Raw genomic sequence first — 12,402 nt, forward strand, 5'->3', positions numbered from 1 at the left:
TCCAAATGTTTTCTCTCACTATCATCTTGATCAGACCATCCCATTCTTAGGTTCTTACTGTGCCTTCTCCCTCTGTCTTAAACAGACAAGTCCTTCAGCTGATCACATTTCAAACGCGTCACCAGGTTGACCTGAACGCATTGGTTTCTTCCTATCTTGTTTCTTCCACTTTTTTATATAAGATAGATTTTTCTAGGAGGACACTATTTAACTTTTCAGCACATATCCCCAAGTTTTTTCCCAGGTACATAGAAGCCCTGCTTTCTGTATATTGTACCATTTCCTTATTCCTTCAAGACATTTTAAAGGTCTTTCCTGCCTGTATACACAGAGCTTCCAAACAGCTTTCCTGTGTTTTACTCATTAATATGGGCAGCCAGGATCTCCAGGCATTTGAAGAAAGCCTTTAACATGGAAAAACAGAGCAAGAAAACAACAACAACAACAAACAAAAAAAACAACGGAAAAAATAACTTTGGAAGAAACAGAGGCAACAAAGGGAATTGAAGAAACTTTTTAAAAATCTAGGAATATAATATTACTCAGAGATTAACATACTCGGAAGATCCCTTAGGATGAACCAGACAATATTAAAAAAGAAGAATCAGAGGATAAGGAAAACCTCTTAGAAATGTAACTATAGTAGCATAATTTTTTTAAAAATCAATAGAAATATTAGAAAATTGTTAGGAAAATCTCCCAGAAAAGGATGTTAAAAAAAAAAAAACACGGAGAGATCAAATTAGGAGGTCCAGAAACAAATAACAGACATTCCAGAAACAAATTTCAGAAACAAATAACAGACTTAACATAGAGAAATGATTTTTTTTCTAATTAAGGAATTTTTCATGACATGAGTCCTCCAGATTGAAAGGCCCACTGAGAACCCAGCATAATGAAGAAAATGCAATCCCACACCTGCATACAGTATCATGAGACTTCAGAACACCACAAATAAAGGCCATAAGAGCTTCAGGGATAAGAAAATTCACATGTAAAGGATTGACAGTAAGAATATTGTTGAATTTCTCAACAATACTGAAAGCTGCAAGGCAAAGAAACAATGCATTTAAAAATTTGCTTTTAAATTATTTTCAAACTACGATTCTATACCTAGTCAACAATCATCCCCAGAACTACAAGGTAGGTCTCAGAAAATAAGTTTCTTAAGCACCCTTCCTAGAAAGCTGCTGGAGGATGTGTTCTACCAAAACAAAGGAGTAAACTAGATTTATGAAGATGGGGGATCCAGGCAAGAGAAATTCCAGTACAAGAGAGTGGGAAAAGAACCCCAGGATGATGAGGAATGAAGCTCTTAGCTGCACAACAGGCCTGGAGAGCAATATTCCAGTTTAAAGGAAGAGGGAAGAGGTTATAGAAGGCACATCTCTAGTGGGGAAAAAAAGAGGATTGGTTATCTGTGCTGATGGCTATGTAGAAAATTATATTAAAAAGCTCTTGGAGTGTGTGGGGAAAAAGAATCAGTGATCGTTACATAGAATACTAAGAAAATTTTAAAAAGAGGTTATCATTGAACTTTGATGAAATTCTTTGACGAACTTCCTTGGTGAAGGGAAAAAAGAAAAGAAATATAATCATGGTCATAATATTGTGATATTTTGTAGTATGTAATAGTGGTTAAGTGATTGAATCAGAAATTAGAAAGGTGAACCTACACTAAGGAAGCAGCTAAAAGTGCAGAGATGTGTTGCCTCTGGGGAGTGGGACTGAGAAATAAACAGATGGAACAAGATACTGGATATTTCCTTTATATACGTCTGTTCTTTAACTTTTTGAACCATGTGCTTGTATTATTTTGAATAAAATTTGACCATTTTTAAAAATTGTAATGTGATTTTCTTTTAGTACCTTTACTTACAACCTCATGATAATAAGGTTAATTATCTCTTTTTCCTGAGTAGCCAGCCCCTGTGTTAGACACTATGCATGCACTATGTTTAATCATCACAACATCATGCAAAGTAGATATTATTATCTTCAGTGTACAGATGAGAAAACTAAGGCATTGAGAGATTAAATTACCCATCGCTGTTTACCCAAATGACAAATAATAAATTTGAAGTTGAGCCTAAGTCCATCTGGTTTTAAAACCTAGGCTCTTTCAATTACACATTGTGGGTAAGTACAACCATACCTTTGTTTATATGCAATTTTAATTTTTGTATGTTAACTAATTATTTCCTGTGGGCACTTAATGTACATTTGAGTCACTGTTGTTTGTGATGGCGTTATTCCTTAAGTCGACATTTTCAGCATGTAGCTTACTATCTTCTTCAGGCTCCTAGTATATAGTATTGGAGGACTCTTCCTGTTTTTCCTTTAGGTCACCTGAGGTTCAGAGATTGCTCTCGGCTGTAATTCTGAACTAAAATACATTTTCAGCACTGAATGATAGCTCTAAACTGTTCCTGGTGTTCACTGGCAAGTCTGATTGCTTGGTGAAGGGAGAAAAAAATACCTGTTAAAGAAGGAGAGTTGTGTCTAGAAAATCAGAGTCCCTGTAGGCTCAATGACTACAGAGCTGAATGTTAGAGCAGCAGTCTTAGGAGAGACAGAGAGGAAAGCTTGCTCTTTGAGTGAGAATTATGCCCTCATTCCTTCCCCTTACTCATCTCCTTCATCTATTAATCGGGGAATTCTAATATAGGAGTTTCATGAAGATAAAAGTAAATAAAAAGATTAAAGCAATATCAAAACATTTAATGAGAAATATTTTTTCTTTAAAAGACATATAAACAGAAATGTTTACAAATGTTTCTAAACATGCCATTTGTCTGGAGTAAATACATAGGAAGATGATACTTCTTGGAATCTAGTAGCAATTTTTTAAAAGTTAGGATTAGAAATTGATTTTTTTAAGCATCTAAACTTAGGATCAGAAAGAAATGGTTTTCCAATTGTATCTTGCTTTGCAGTGTACACTAAAATAACATTTTAACATCTATACTAGATTTATTGTTAGTCACCGCAATTTGTAGAATACTGTAATTAACTGGCCCTCGATAATAAATAGCACATGAGGATGCATAAGGAAAAACTTCCAAACTAATTTTATTTTTTATTTTGCTTATTTATTTTTGAGATAGGGTCTCCCTTTCTTGCCCAGGCTTGTGATTGTGCAGTGGCACAATCACAGCTCATTATAACCTCAAACTCTTGAGCTCAAGCAATCCCCCAGCCTCAGCCTCCTGAGTAGCTGGGACCAGAGGCATGTGCCACCATGCCCAGCTAATTTCTATATTTTAAATTTTTTGTAGAGACAGGAGTTTTGCTGTGTTGCCATAGCAAACTTCTGGCTTAAGTGATCCTGTTGCCCCAGACTCCCAAAGTACTGGGATTACAGACGTGATCCACTACGCCTGGCATCAAACTAATTTTAGAGAGAAATGGAGAATTAATAGATGCATGAAAATATAAAAAGAGAAATCTGTTCTTATTTTAGCATATATCTTCTGCAAACTTTTCAAAACCAAATCATGATCTATCACAAAGGAAACAAGTAATTAGTGAAACCACACATTAAAAAATGATAAATTTTACAGTTTTAAAAATGAATAAAAAATTATATGGTTGCCATATAGATAAGAAATAGTTTCATTAAACATTGTGTTATTTTTCTGGAGAAAGGGCAAAACAGAGACTTTTAAAACAGTGCTTCATGGGAATTACTTGAGGGGTTTCCCAAATGCATAATTTTTTTAAAGTCCAAGTTTTAGCTTTTTGTATACTTTCCATTTTAAAGCAATCTCAAACTTCCGGAAAGGTTGCAAGAACATCTGTTTCCTCACTATTTTAAAATAAAATTGTTAACATGACCTTCTATAACCTCAAATATTTTAATTTGTAATTCTTACAAATAAAGGCATTCTTCTCCCTAATAATGCCAATGTAACCATCAAAATAAAGAAATTAAAATTGATATATTACTATGATCCTCAGATGACATTCAAGTTCTGACAATTGTCTCAATGATATTTTTTGTTTTTGTTTTTGTTCTTTTGAGACGGAGTCTTGCTCTGTCACCTAGGCTGAAGTGCAGTGGCATGATCTTGGCTCACTGCAATCTCCGCCTCCCAGGTTCAAGCGATTCTCCTGCTTCAGCCTTCTGAGTAGCTGGGACTACAGTGAAGTGTCACTACGCCTCGCTAATGTTTTTGTATTTTTAGTGGAGACGGGGTTTCACTGTGTTAGCCAGGATGGTCTAAATCTTCTGACCTCGTGATCTGCCCTTCTGGGCCTCCCAGAGTGCTGGGATTATAGGCATGAACCACTACGTCCAGCCATACATCAACTTTTAATTTATTGGAGGTCATTTTATGCTGCTGGCTTAACTCATTTTTGCATAGAGCTTAGCAAGCAGTTTTTTGTTTTCCTCAGGTTCTTAGTGTAATATTGAAGGACTCTTCATATTGTATTTTTCTCTAACTGAGCTGCATTTTAGAGATCATGCTCAGCTATAATTCTGAGCTTAAAGAAATGTTAATACTGAATGACAGCCCTGAGCTGTTCTCAGTATTTATTTGCCTGGGAATAAAGCATCTGTGTTAGTTTTCTTTTGCTAGATAACAAATTACCACAAATTTAGCCGCTTAAAGCAATACACATTTGTTATTACACAATTTACATGGGTCAGGAGTGTGGAAATGGCTTAACTGGGTCCTCTAATGGTCTTGTCATGGGATCCCTGGGGCGTTGCTTTGCCAGCTGGAAACCTCTGTGGTCAGTGGTGCCTTTGCCTGAGTTTTGCTCTGGCCTGCTGGGCTTGTTCCGCCCACTCGGCCTGGCAGGCTGCACTAAGCTTCCACTACCGGCCTGGATCCCATGTCTGCCAAGGGTGAGCCAGGCACGGAGCAGTGAGGGGTTTGTGAGCAAGTGTGGGGTCTGGCTACTGCGTATAGCCAAGCATGCTGGCTGCAGTGGGGCACGCAACTCCAGGCCCAGCACAGGCACTGGCTCTCTGCGATGCTGCAGCTAGACCAGGTGTACCATAAGCAGCTTCCACAGCTGACACCGGGGAATGCAGTGGTGCCCAAAACCTTGGAGACACCAGGAACCGTAGATCCCTAAAGAGGGTGTCACAGCCCTGGCTTGGGGAGCTTCTAGGTCTGGGTTCCCTGAAGGGTTGCAGCTCTTCTCTGCTTCTCTCTTCTAGTCACCCTCAATGTGGCGAACAAGGGGCATGTTTCAGCCCTGTTTGTGTTACAGCTCTTTTAGCCCTGCCATTCAGCAGGTCCTGAGTTCTTGTCTTGCATCCAGGAAGAATGAGGTAAGAAGACAAGTGGAGGATGAGCAAGACACAGAGGAGCTTTATTGAGTAATGGAGCAGCTCAGAGGAGACCCACAGTGAGTAGCTCCTCTCCACAGCCAGGGTGTCCTGATGAGTGTTCAGCTTTCAGCAGACAGAGTAGCTCCTCTCTGCTAGGCAGATCTTCCCCGTGAGTGCTCAGCTCTCAGCAGAGAGGGTAGCTCTTCTCTGCAGGCAGGTTATATCAATGAGTGTTCAGCTCTCAGCAGAGAGGGTAGCCCCTCTCAGAAGCTGGTTGTCCTGTCTCTCCATCCTCACCTCAAGTCTGGCTGAGTGAGGTGGGAGTATGGGCCTCAGAGGGGAGGAAGTGTGTGCTGATTTGGTCTATGGGTGGCCATGGGCGAGCCCAGGGGAATGCACCACAAATTCCCACTCTGGCCCCTGAGATGGGCAGCCTGGCCCCCAGGCTTCAGGCCCAATGGGCCCAATGCCTCCTGCCATTGTTCATGATGCCCAGGCTGTTCATGCCAAGGGCCGCCTGCAGGCCAGTGCTGGGCTGCCCTCAACACCCTCCTGCCCTCCCTCTCCTCTTTGTCCACACCTAAAGTCTGGAGAGGGGTCTGAGAGGGCAGGGGGCTGGTGTGTCAGCACTGCCCCAAGCCTGTGCACACTCTACCGGGCTGCAACAGCACTCGTGTTCGGCCCCAACTTTGCTTCAAGATTGGATTGGGCAATCGGAGTAGGAGCCAACAGTGGGGAGAAACCAGACAGTGGGAGCAGGCACTTCCAAGCCTGCAGGGGAAGCGGGGACTTCCTGGTCCCCAAGAGTGCAGAGATCTCTGGGTCCGCAGTCACAGCTTGGGTGGCTGCAGCTGTGCCTGGGAGGGTAGAGCTCCTGCCTGCTCCTGGTTCCCAAGAGCACAGGGGTACCTGGGTGGCAACCATGGCTTGGGTAGCTGCATTTGGGCCTGAGGAACTCTTGGCTCCAAGAGAACAGGGGCGCTCAGGTCACAGAAGGCTTGAGCGGCTGCAGTTGCACCTGAGGAGCTCCTGCCCCACCAACTCAGAAGGGGTGGGGCTTCCACTTGTCCCCGGCTCCAGCAGGCTCAGTGGAACCCCGCGCAGCCCTGGGGGTGCCTCCTCTCCACGTTTTGCCCGCAGTGCATTGGCCCTGGCCATCCCCACACAAATGAACCCAGTGCTTCCAGGGCCGGGCCTGTGAGCCCGGCTGCGCCCTCAGCTGGGTGCTCGTGGGCTCCTGGGATGCAGCGGGCAGTGAGGTTGAGGCCGCGGTGGAGGCTCCAGACCTGGCAGCAGGTCCTGCCCAGCTGTGTGAGGTAGGGGTGGCACATTTGGCTGCATCGGAAATGCAGGGCACAGAGCACCCACGGTCACCACTGCTGCTCCCACAGCCACCCCTGCTGCCACTGCTCGTGCCTCCCTGCTGCAGCCAGCATGACGGTAGCAGCCGCTCCGGACGGCCTGCCATTGCCATCAGTCTCATCTCTGAATATTATGCTCTTGGGTGTGGTGTGTTGAAGGTGTTGACAAGGGCTACATTCTCATCTGAGGCTCAGACCCCTCTTCCAAGGACATGTGGTGGTTAGCACAGTTCATTCCTTGCAGCTACTGAACCCCCTTTTTTGAGCCAGGATCTCACTCTGTTACTGGGGCTGGAGTACAGTAGCACGATCACAGCGTAGTACAGCCACAACCTCCCCGGCACCGGAGATCCTTTCGCCTCAGCCTCCCGAGGAGCTGGGACTACAGGCATAGCCACCACATCTGGCTAATTTCTGTATTTTTGGTAGAGACAGAGTCTTAGAGTCTTACTATGTTGCCCAGGCTGGTCTCAAATTCCTGCACTAAAGTGTTCCTCCTGCCTCAGCCTCCAAATGTTCTGGGATTACAGATGTGAACCACTGCATCTGGCCAGCTAGCTGTAGAATTCTTGATGGTTTGTTTCTTCAAGAACAGCAGGAGAGCCTCTGACTTCCATCTCGATATCCTTTGTGGAAAGGGGTCATCTGGTTAAATCAGGCCCACTAAGGATAATTTCCCTTTGATTAACATAAAGCCAACTAACTGGGGTCCTTAATTTCATCTGCAAAATTTCTTTACCTTTGCCAGCTGACATAACGTAATCACAGGAGTGACAGCCCATCACTTTTGCCATATTGCATTGGTGGAAATTTATTGAAAGGTTCTGCTCACACTCAAAGGGCAGGGGAGTATACAAAATCTATAGCTCTTCAGGGTCGCACCTAAGATTCTGACCACCACAACTTTTCTGCCATCTGGATTAGTATATTTAAAGTTTTTGTATTGCTTTAATGTTTATTGATTGTTCTGACTTAGCTTTTTGTTTTTTTCTCCTCAATTTTAATTTAGGTTTTTGCAAGTCTGAACACATAAAATTGTACAACTAAAAACACTCTTAGAACATGTGGGTACCATTGTGAATTATCAGTAACAAGTAAATGTACAGTATATTGAATTGTGATGTTTTCACATTAGATCATTCTGATATTTATTTTAAATTTTTGTATTTCTTGCCTGAATTTTTTTTTTTTTTTTTCCTGAGACAGAGTCTCGCTGTCATCCAGGCTGGAGTGCGATGGCACGATCTTGGTTCACTGCAACCTCTGCCTCCTGGATTCAAGTGCTTCTCCTGCCTCAGCCTCCCGTGTAGCTGGGATCACAGGCATGTGCTAGCATGCTCGGCAAATTTTATTTGTATTTTTAGTAGAGAGGGGATTTCTCCATGTTGGTCAGGCTGGTCTCGAACTCCCGACCTCAGGTGAACCGACCGCCTCAGCCTTCCAAAGTGCTGGTATTACAGGCGTGAGCCACTGCGCCTGGCCCTGAATTTTGTTTTGTTTTGTTTTTACAAGGAATGAAATCAATTGTTAGATATCCTTAGTGATTCAATTTAGAGGCAAATATTTGTTGTCATCCTCTGAAGCTTCTGAATCAGTTTAAAAGGAGAGTATACTCAGTTTTCAACTGGCACTGGTAAAAAAAAAACACACACACACACACACACACACAAAACAACAAAAAAACCCCACCATCATTTGGAACTTCTTGTCTGTGTGAATCTGGAATTTCACACAGACAAGATATAGAAATGAATGCTGATGTCGATACATCATCAATCATCATCCACAAATTCTCTTTGGGAAATGGTGTGGCCATTATTCTCTAGTTATATTACTTTTATTGATTATATGAGGATTAAAAAGTAAACAAAATAAATACATAGTCATAAAATTCTTCTGTTATGCACAGCAGGGGTGGTGATTGAGGTGGGTGTATTGAATGAGATTTTGGAGATTTTCTTGACTAAAAGGTCTGTTGCTTGAAACACATTTGAAAGCCACAAAACAATTTGAGCAATGATAGTAGTGTATTGGGATGCCTGGACCTGCAGCTGGTAAATGAATCTAAGAAATTCAGGAGCCTCATCAAGTAATAATTACATTCAATTCCTCCTTTGATGGAACTTACAGCACTATTTTATAATTTGACCATATCCACATAGTCTGATAATAGGACTACTGATGTCACCTCTTTAACCTACGGGTTTATTGAACCCACTTAGGATCACATTCATGTTCTCCTACAGTGACACATGATAACCCATCTTGGGTGGCTGATTAAGCCATACATCTGAATAATAACTCTCCTACCACCAAGAGCTGACTATATGCATTTTATCAGACAAGGTCTAGTCTTGACTGTCAGCTATAGTTTTAGTTTTAGTCAACTGTAGGCTGCAAGAGGTTCATGATAAAATTTTCCAGAGTAGATTCCTTGGTATATGCCTTCTAAGTGACAAAGGTTCCTCCTCTGTAATGGGGCCAGGAAAGGACCTAAATTGAAAGATTCTGAAGTGCTAGCTTTTTCAATGTATTTTGTTGTTGTTGTTTTCAATTTTATCGAGGTATAATTGAAGTACACCAAACCACACACATTTAAAGAGTACAATTTTATCAGTCTTAACATATATACATACCATAGACAAGGTAACAAACGTTTTCACCAGCCTCAAGTTTACTTTACCCCTTGGCAAACCTTCCCTGCCTCCAACCCCTTCTCCAGAGAGCCACTGAGCCTTCTGTAACCATCAATTAATTAGCATGTTCCAGACTTCTACATAAATGGCATTATATAGTATGTACTTTTTTTTTTTTTTGGCCTGACTTTTTTCATTCAGCTACTTTTTTTCTTTTTCTTTCTTTTTTTTTTTTTTTTTTTTTGAGATAGGGTCTTGCTCTTTCACCCAGGCTGGAGTGCAGTGGTGTGATCACAACTCACTGGAGCCTTGACCTCCCGGGATCAAGCGATCCTCCCACCTCAGCTGCCTGAGTAGCTGGGACTACAGGTCAGTACCACCATGCCTGGCTATTTTTTTTTTGTACAGATAGGGTCTCACTATGTTGCCAAGGCTGGTCTCCAAGTCTGAATCCTGGACTCAAGCAGTCCTCTCACTTCAGCCTCCCAGAGTGCTGGGATTACAGGCATAAACCACAATGCCAGCCTTCATTCAGCAATTTATTTTAAGATTTATCTATGTTGTGGTAAATAGCGAACATCAATACTCTGTTCCTTTTCATTGTTGAGTAGTATTCCACTACATGGTTGTACTACAATATATCTATTCACATATTGATGGACATTTGGATTGTTTATGACTATTGGTAAGAAGCCTGCAATGAATATTTGCAGTTTTTACACAAGCATATGATTTCATTTCTTTTGGGTAAATACCTAGAAGAGGAAGGACACATAATAGATGTATATTGAACTTTTTAAGAAACTACCAACTACTTTCCACAGTCATTGCACCATTTTGCATTCCTACCAACAGTGTCTAAGTGTTCTGGTTGCTCCATATCCTCATCTTCATGTGGTAGAGTCAGTTTTTTTTTTTTAAGTTGAGACTTTCCTGAGGCAGGAAAATCACTTGAACCCAGGAGGCAGAGGTTGCAGTGAGCCGAGATCACACCACTGCACTCCAGCCTGGGTGACAGAGGGAAACTCTGTCTCAAAAAAAAAAAAAAAAAAAAAAAACCGGTGAGCCTTTCACTGGGCGTGTATTGGCATCTCATTGTGATTTTAAGTTACATTTCCCTGATGACTAGTAACGTTAAGCGTCTTTTCAGGGCCAGGTGTGGAATTCCAGCACCTTGGGAGGCCCCAAGGAGGGCAGATCACTTGAGCCCAGGAGTTCGAGACCAGCCTGGCCCACAGGGCAAAACCCTGTCACTACAAAAAATCAACCTAGAGAGGGGAGAGTTTTTAAACCCTTTTGCTCTTTGCCATTTGAATAACGAAGAGTTCTGCTCTCCTCTTTCAGAGATGCTGTATTTACACACACACACACACACACACACTCTCTCTCTCTCTCTCTCTCTGTCTCTCTCTCTGTCTCTCCACAGCACCACCCCCGATCTTTGTTCTTCTCCAAGGCAAGAACAGATGTTTCTTTAATTAGTGAGAGGAGGAGAGTCTGACAATCATAAGGCTATATGTGGGGTTAATGGTGCTGTGGCCCAGCCTTTAGAATCCTTTCTGGGTTTCCTCCCCCCAAGGCATTGTGGGCTCACTATGCTTCAAGTTCTCATCAGTAAGCTGGCAGGTGTGTTCGGCCTCCTGCAGGCTCTGACAGGCCTTTGTTCTCTCAGAACCGGCTTCTTACCCTGCCACTAAGTGGAAGAATCAGGTTTGCTGTTCACATGGGGCTCTTCATTTCCAATTCACCGTGGGTAGAGCTGTGAGAGGTGTAGGAAGGAGACCTCAGGAGAACACTTCTTTTTTCCCTCCATAACTACTTTTACTGCTAATAAAGTTGAGAATCAAAACATTTTCTACCTTCTTGGATCTATTTCTGAGTTAGTAGAATCTGGAGGGGATTTTAACTATGGGCTTTGAGATTTAAAAACAACAAAAAAAAATAAAACTCTGTGATTGACTTATGTAAACACGTGGCTGTTCTGTTCCCTTTGAGGCCGACTTGCTCAGCTCAGCGGAAACGCAGTTCATGGAGAACTCTGGTTGTTGTCCCACCTTCTTTGCAGATGCTTTCAAGATCAGACTCCCTCCTGTCTCCTCCAATACTTAAGTATTTAGATACCTTGTAAAAAGGCTGGGTGTTACACAGGCATTTGCTGAAACTTATAAGAAATGGAGGAAAGCATAAGTCAAAGATACAGTAAATTTCAAGGCAGAAAGGGTTGATTCAAAAGCATTAAATAGAGCTATAGTCTGATAATGTGATGCTAACCTGAGAAGCTCAGGAATTTTTCCCTGAAGAATTGAAAGGTGACTCAGGGAAAATACCAGAGCGGGTATGAATGCCAACAAATATGGTTTGTTTCAAAAGCAGATGACTTCTACTTTTATTTACTGAGTTAAAAATGCATATAATATTTTTATGGCATACATTTTCCCCCTAAAACTGTATATTCTTTGTGATCATGATCTTAGCAATAATAGTTTTGCCAACTACAGTCCCATTCAGGAACATAACCTCTATAATTGATGAAGGATTATCATGTTGCTTTTAGATGTGGGGAGGTCAGGGAATCATTAAATGTAAAAATAAAATAATTTAAATGTTCTGATTGAAAATCATAAGCTGGAGGCACAGCCAAAATGCCCATGGATGTTGGAAGAATACCCTCTTTGACATAAAATTATAAATTATATCAACGTTATAAATTATATTGATTCATTTCTGAAATTTTCTCCAGATATTTAAAAACAGATCAGTAAAAACCTCAAAACTGACTTTATCCTTCTAAAGTTTAAAATTTCATAACCGGCTGGGTGCAGTGGCTCACAGCTGTAATCCCAGCACTTTGGGAGGTCGAGGTGGGTGCATCACCTGAGGTCAGGAGTTGGAGCCTAGCCTGGCCAACACGGCAAAACCCCGTCTCTACTAAAACATACATTTGCCAGGCATGGTGGCATCCCCCTGTAGTCACAGTTACTTGGAGGCTGAGGCAGGAGAATGGCTTGAATCCAGGAGGTGGAGATTGCAGTGAGCTGAAATCACATCACTGCACTCTAGCCTGGGTGGCAGAGTTAGATTCCATCTTGGGAAAAAAACTTCCATGATTAGTTAGCCA

Source organism: Papio anubis, chromosome 19 (assembly GCF_008728515.1).
Source record: "Papio anubis isolate 15944 chromosome 19, Panubis1.0, whole genome shotgun sequence".
In the NCBI taxonomy this organism is placed as follows: Eukaryota; Metazoa; Chordata; class Mammalia; order Primates; family Cercopithecidae; genus Papio; species Papio anubis.